This window comes from Zea mays, chromosome 5 (genome assembly GCF_902167145.1).
Source record: "Zea mays cultivar B73 chromosome 5, Zm-B73-REFERENCE-NAM-5.0, whole genome shotgun sequence".
In the NCBI taxonomy this organism is placed as follows: domain Eukaryota; kingdom Viridiplantae; phylum Streptophyta; class Magnoliopsida; order Poales; family Poaceae; genus Zea; species Zea mays.
Window position 1 is genome coordinate 17,291,599 of NC_050100.1, and position 7,754 is coordinate 17,299,352.

The window sequence follows — 7,754 nt, forward strand, 5'->3', positions numbered from 1 at the left end:
GGATTTTATTCTTCCATATTAGACACTCACCATAATATGGATTAAGTCAGCCCTTTAAACTTCATTGAACAACCATGCATATTATCCATGTCATTCAAAATATATTGTGCATGAGGGCTCAAGGGAAATTTAGTCCATATTATGAGGTTTCTCTATTTTAGCAACTCGTTTGACTTTCACATATAAAGGGTTGCTAAATAAGAAACTAGTGCTTGTGCTACTAATGCCATCTCTTGTGTTGAGTTTATCCATAGAAAATCTATGTTGAGAGATGGTGCTTATTTTAAAATTGGATAAATCACAAGCTTAAAGGATACTATTCAACTAAAGTAAGAAGAAGTTGATAAGAGGCCAAGGTATGAAAACTTCCTCTCCTTCAGTTGTTTTAGTATTCTATCCTTAGTGGGATGTACCATAGTATAGGTTAAATTCCTTGCAATATAAAATGTTCAATAGTGCATATAACTTTGACATCAACTATATGTGTGCACTAATTTAAAGGAATTTAGTCTATCCTTTTGGGTTTCAGTAATGATGATTCATTTGCCATCCACATATAAGGATCATCATTTGTGAAACCCGCTCTTATGTTTCTAATGCTCTCTTTTCTAAGTGTTTCAACAAGGTTCTCCCAAGTTCTTTGAAGATGAATTCAAAATCTACAAATATAAGAGTCTTGGTTGTTTCAATCATTGAGTTTCAATTGTTATCATATCAAGTATGATCGAACCAAGCAAAGATGAATAAAGTTCAAGATCACTTGGTTGGATGAAATCATAAAAGAAAAGAAAGCACAATCATTCAAGAAGAGAGTTACACTTTTTGTCAACCAAATAATGAAGATGTAGTGACATATTTATGTGATATCCTTCATTATGAGGTTTGAGGTTCATATTAGCATGTTTTACCCTTTAGGATTTCAATTGATATACTTTCAGTTCTTAAACTTTCAATTGGTTTGATTTTCATCATCTATGTAAAGCATGTTATGTTAAACCAAGATATAGTGCAAACATCTCCTTTAACCTCGTATTGTTGATGTGCATAAGTGTACTTTGTGTACTCTTGCATGCACAAATTGAGGAAGAGTTTAGCCTATATCTTGTGAGGCTAATGATTTCTTCAAGTTCATGTTTTGTAGTCTCACACCTTGGTGAAAGAAGAACATCAAATGAGGATGAGTGGTTCCAAAGAAATGATCAAATAATTACCACATGTCACCCCATGGATTAGTTCTTTTGGGGAACGATATGTGTTCTCTAGCATGATTTGAAATTGTTGCAAATTTATTATGCCCTGGCCAAGATATATGATGAACCCCTCTAAGAATCTTAATTGAATCAAATGCATGTTACAAGTAATTCGAGTACATGATGCACACATTTAGGGGGAGCTCATTCTATATCTTGTGTCCTTAAAGACTAACATTTTCTTTTAGTGAATTTGTGTAGTTCTTTGATGAGAATGAGTTTCTCTTGATCGTTTAAAGAGGATAAGTTTCTCTTTGAAATGTCAAGCCTATCAAAAGCTAAGATAGAAATTCATGATTATAATAAAGACCATATGGCATGGAACAAAGGTGTGTCACTCCATGAACTATTGTATTACATTTGTGTATCTAGGCTCTTACAAGTTAGTGTATGCATGTATATGCAATATCTTAAGTCACATCATAAGGTTGCACTTGAATCTTGGCTTAAAATATTGCATATCATGTCTATTAGTATACCGTTTGATTATGAGTAATTCCTTAAATTGGTGCAATTTCATATTTTCATACTTTATTTGTACCAAGGTTCAAATTTTAGAACTTAATCCCCTGGCTTCACAAGTCCAAGTGCATAAAGTAAAACAAGTATTCATCACTTGTATGCACACATTTAGGGGGAGAATGGTCTATAATTTGAATCTTTGAGACTAACCTCATCTTCAAGTCTATTATGTGTGTAGTCTCAAATTAGAAAGGAATCTTCAAGCAAAGACAATCGCTTCCACTGAAAATTTGATGGGTATCAAAGATTCTTTGCTCCAATAAATGTATCTTCTATACATTTCATAAGAGAATGAGTTTCTCTTGTATATGCTACTCCAACGTCATCTAAAATTGGTAAATATGTATCACATCTTTTTGGATTACAAATATCTGAAGTAGCATAGCTTATAGATTCTCCTGTCTAGAACTTAATTGATTAAATAGTGCACATGTTTCTTATGTTGCATGATTATGTTCAATTGATACTCCTTTTATGCCAATGGTACTTTAAGTTGCAAATAAGTACTCTCAACAAGTATCAATTGAATTCATATATATGTGTGCACTAAAACTTGAGGAGAACTTAGTGTAATATGCTATTAGTGATCTGCTTATCTATCAAATTGTATCAATTGGTGGTTTTCAATTGATATTTTTCGTACATGATCACTAGTTGTATAATTCATACTTGTGCAATTTTTATGGTGCCTCTTGTTATGATAAGAAAATGCCAGGTGACATCTAGACTCCAGGTATCAAGATTTATCTTTCAATTAGTATGACAATATTCATTTGATATCTTGGACCTATGTCACAATTATGCCAACAAGAGATTGCAAAATGAACTCTAAATACAACACAAGTATGGAACACCCCTTTGAAAAGGTAAAACGCAAAGGTACATCACTTATGACACTTCTCCATTACCTTTGTGCCATATAAGGACCCTTTTCATGATAGTGTGTTCAAATCTTGATTAATCATAATTTCTACCCTTTATATTCTTTATATCTTTTTTGGAGATTTATGACAAATGGGGAGAAATTGTGCATTAAAGCTTACCTTTAGTCTTATGTAACTAAGTGTAAGAAGACTTTTGAAAAGGGGGAGAAATAATTGACTCATAAGTAAAACATAAGATGAAGGAAATTGATGAGTGCATAATATGTCTTGAGCATCACGTTTATTTATGACACAAAGCACCCTATGAATAGTATGATATATGTTGTCTTCACTCTTTGACCCAAATATGTGGTTTTGGCATTTTGGCATTTGAGTACAAAATTGGTATTTTCTGAAATGCACATATTTAGGGGGAGGAAACTATATCATAGGATTCAAAATCTTATTTATCAAATCTTATGTAAGCTTTAAATGTGTTGTCATCAATCACCAAAAAGGGGAAGATTGAAAGTGCATTCATCCCTTTTGTGAGTTTTGGTGATTTGGATAACAACACATTTAAAGGTCTAACAAGTTTGCTAAGTGTTGAACAGGAAATTCAGTATGATGAACATACTTGAATAGTGTATAATGATCAGTGAACAAGGTTCAACACAAGGTCAAATAACCAGTGAGACAATGCAAATGGATATAATATGGTCTCTATATTGGTTTGAATATATGGACAAGTCCTGAGAAATCACTATGCATAAATATGATCATAATAGAGGTTGAAGTGATTAAGAGGATTGGTCAAGCCAAAGTGAATAAGATATGAGGAATCGTGAATTGGCTTGACCATATTACTATTAGTCCATATATGAATATATGAGAATCAAACTAGAGCTTGATTGATCTTAGCAGTTATATCTAGATGACATTCAAGCAAGGTTCACAATATTGAAGAAATAATTCTCTCAATGGATACTCAATAGGATGTGACTCAAGAATGGCTTGACACTACACGACGGTTGATCTTTAGCGACCCTTATTAGGTACCAACTGTTGGTTGCTAAAGGTTAGGGACCGACGGTAAGTCGCTAAATCCTTTTGTAGCAACGGTCGGTTGGTCGCTAAAAGTCTAGAAATTTAACAACTTATGGTTGGTCGCTATAGATGTCGTCGGGGACTAGCGGTGGGTCGCTATAGAGCAAGGATCACTATCAAATCTTATAGCTTGAACGTACCTGTAGATGTTAGTGACTAAAAATTAATTAAAACAAGTAAACATTGATCGCTAAATTGCATGGTGATTTATTTCTTTTTTATATTTCTTGTATGTTTATTTCCTTGTTTGTTTATGTATGGACATTACTATAGTATGCAACTATGTTCTTTGTGCTTATATGATATTAGATTCGAGTTGAAAGTCGTTTCAAATCCTACATAAAGAGTATGGATAAATCATGGATCACAAGTGAATGGTTTTCTAGGGAGACAAAGGTTTATAAACAAGGGTGAATGGTTTTCTAGCTTTTTTTATGAATTGTTGAGTAATTTAAAAATGCATTTCGAAATAAAAAAAAGAAAACCCTCCCTAACCCTAAGGCCCACTAGGGGCCCATCTACCTAACCCTAGCAACCGCACGCTCCCTGGCTTCTCTCCCAGCCGCCGCCGCCGCGCGCTCAGTCTCGGTTCCAGTGGCCGCTTCAATGTACCTGACCGCCGTTTCCTTCCCCCCACAGCCGCCTTCTCGTCTTCATCCCAGAAGCTGCTGCCCAGATGTAACACTATAAAAATCATTAAATAAAAATAATACATTTAGTTAATAATAATATTTATGGTAATCAATTTTTTTTAAAAAAAGTGCTTGTTATTTATTTACCTTTAGAATGATTTTTTATTGCTTATAATTGATTTTTTGGATATTTAACAAATATTTCTTGTTAAATGAAAATCCTAGTAAATTAATAATATAATTATTAGTCCCAAAAATAAATATTTTATTTATAAATAGTTTTAGGTTAATTGTTATAAATTTTATGGTTATTTAAAATTATATTTTGAAATTAGAAAGGAATTAGAAAAGAAATAAAAAAACTAACCTAACCTAACCTAGCCGGCCCACCAGGGCACATGAAACCGGCCATGCCCCCAACCCTAGCCGCCACTACCTGCTCCCTCTCCCTAGCAGCCGACAGCTGCCATCCAGCGCCACCAGGAAAGCCGCCCAGGCGCCCCGCCTCTGCATCCGCCCGCCAGGAGCAGCGCCCCTGCAACCCGCTCTGAAGACTCGACGCCCAGAGCCGCGCGCAACCCCGTTCGCCGCCCCGCCCTCCGTCTCCCGTCGCCTCGCCCCTGCGCTCCGTCAGCTGCCCCTCCCCGGTGAGCTCTCAGCCGCCCCTCAATTTGTTTCTTGGGCCTGCTTCATTTTAGTCAGTTTAGAACAGCTTCATCAGGGGCTAACAAGGTGCAGGCTGCAGAGCAATCTTGCAAGAAACAGACATTTTCTTTGTTTTAGCTTAGGACTATAATGGGTGTTGTGCTCCTTCCAATTGCTCAAGAAAGACACGAGTCATTATTTATGTATTCAGGGATTGGTGTGTATTACTTTATTTTGTAACACTCACGTAATTAGCATCTTGATCTTCATTGGATCATATACTATGTATTTAGTAAACATCAGTGAGATTTTCTTTCTGTTTTTGTGTTGCAGTATGGTAGGCTAACCTTGAAGTATGCATTTTCTGTTAGATCATTTTGTTGCGCTTCATGATCTGTGATACAGATGTTAGCAGTTTCGTTTAGAAAAAACTTACATCATCATAACTCTATCGACCTATTAATTCTACAGAACCTTCTGCAAATTCCTATTGTTTCAAGCTGCATAGAAGTCTGGGATTTTCTGAGTGTGGATTCACAGGTTAGTTTCCTTATTTAACTCTTTATCATCTCAATATTTTCAAAACTGACGTTCAATAAATTGGGGAATGTCTCTTTGCAGACATATATTTTCACAGACACTCTCTCAGTTATCCAAATATTGTCAGGTTTGTTGGCCCGAATGGCTAGTTCTTTGTTTTTGCATTGTTTAATGCTGAATTCCTATTATCCTGCAGTCAGTTTAGATGGTCGGTCAGCCACCAGGGCCTCCCCGTCCGGCCGTCGTGCGTCCAACAGTCGGGCACCGGCGGGCGGCGGCCGCTCGCCCCTGCGGCTTGGGCGCTCGGCCACAGCCAGTGCGGGCCGTGCGGCAGTGTCCACTCGGGCCTCGGCCAGCTGCTAGCTAATCCTAATCAGTAATTACTGTAAGCGTTTCTCATTTTCTCAGTTTTTTTTGTCACTACTCACTGGTGAACAGCCTTTAGTGCCCAAGAACAGCCTTCAGTGCCCAAGCTCGTGTTGGAAACCAGCTGCGGCATGATGCTTTGGTGATTTGGTTGCTTAATAATTAACTCAGTTCATTGGATAATTTATTGGTTTGTCTCTCCATGTTCAGTTTGCACTTTGTGGACAAGAAGTTGTGAATGCCTTCAGTGCTGCAGTGTTGGGCCTATCTTCAGGTTGTGTTTCTTCTCAAGTCAACCAAGAGCAGCCTCATGATGGTTCCCCTCCTCTGAGAGAAGATGACAAGAATGGGCATTATGTTTTTGCTGTTGGAGATAATCTCACATCTCGTTGTAATTTTCTGCCATCAGCGTCTCTTGTTACCAATGCAAATCTGTTTCCATGGTTGGTTCTTATTGATTCTTTTCTATGCTTGCAGATAAGATCAATGCAAAAATGGGAGAAGGTTAGTTTGGATGACCATATATTCTGAAATAGTTGATTTAACTCGATTGGGCATGCCAATACATTCAACAAATTTTGTCTATAACTGAATGTAGCTGGGACTACTTGGTGTAACCTGTTAGCCCCTTTGATCTTATTGTGCACACAGAAAAAAGATAACTAATTTTATGAGATAATTCCTTGCCTTTGTTTGCAAAAGTACTTTGGCCGATAAGCTGGTGTTGACTAATCATTGTATGTTGATTATGTATTCAATTCAGCATGGAGTTCAGTTTACTTGCATACTGGCTACCATGTATACAGAATGCTAGTGTCTGCTGACACGTTCTTTTTTGCTTGTTTTTTGTTTGCTCTTCTCAAAAATATAGTCTACAGGAATCAGTGGTCTTCTCCGCTACGCTCCTGAAATATTTGAGCAGTCTGGAGTGGCTAGTTTGTTTTCAGACATTGGACTTTCTCCTCATTCAACATCAATTCTCATGAGTACCCTTAATGCTTTGCTGATACTCCCTTGTATAACTGCCGCAATGCTGCTGATGGATGTCTGCGGGAGAAGGTAGAATCTGAGACACCATGAAAATTAGTGATGCAGTTGTGGACTTTTGAACAATAGCTGGAGTGATATGAAACATTAGTGATGTAGTTGTGGGCTTTTGAACTGCTTCAAGCTGGAGTGATGTCGCTGTGGTGCTTTTGTGACTGATCTAGCTAGCTATCTGTAAATGATCTAGTTGTGAATGATATTATAATTGTGATGTTTTTGTGAATATATAATTGTGGTGCTTTTGTGTTTATGTGATGGATCTATAACTGTGGTATACTGATTAACTGTGTATGTCTTTATGATTTGTGTATAAAAATCTGTGATTTGTGGTGCTTAATTAAATGTATATTATTATTAATAACAACTGTAAAAAGGGCGTCTTTCTGTTGGTTGCTAAATGTATAGTATGACGACTTACGGTTGGTTGCTAAATCTATAGTACAACAACTCACGGTTGGTCGCTAAATATATCATATTAGCAACGGACGGTCGGTCGCTAAAAAGATGTCGGTCGCTAAAGCCTTTAGCGACGGCACTTACAGCGACCATCCTTATGGGTCGCTAAAAGTTTTTAGCGACCAACCGTAGGTCGCTGAAGGCCGTTTTAACAACCAACCGTAGGTCGCTGTAAGTGAACCGTCATGTAGTGTGATAGGGTGAAGATAGCAAGGAAAGGGCTTCGAGGAACTAAGCGAAGGTGAAGGCCAAGCGACGGCTTGTAGACCGAGGTACCATGGCTATGGTGAAGAAGAGAGTACTTGCACTAAGTCGATGAACTAATC

At 37.2% G+C, this 7,754-nt stretch overlaps 1 long non-coding RNA gene across 6 annotated transcripts; it reads left to right on the top strand.

Annotated features, from left to right (window-relative positions):
• The first annotated feature begins 4,740 nt into the window (after positions 1 to 4,740).
• Positions 4,741 to 7,086, top strand: LOC103626040 (uncharacterized). Of its 6 annotated transcripts, XR_004849362.1 has the most exons (7): positions 4,741 to 5,021; positions 5,491 to 5,559; positions 5,641 to 5,686; positions 5,756 to 5,944; positions 6,136 to 6,316; positions 6,403 to 6,429; positions 6,797 to 7,086. It is a non-coding gene; the product is annotated as an uncharacterized lncRNA (long non-coding RNA). The 6 variants fall into 6 exon arrangements; XR_552680.2 differs by having other exon boundaries at positions 4,761 to 5,021; positions 5,756 to 6,316; XR_552679.3 differs by having other exon boundaries at positions 4,758 to 5,021; positions 5,641 to 6,316.
• The last annotated feature ends 668 nt before the right edge of the window (positions 7,087 to 7,754 follow it).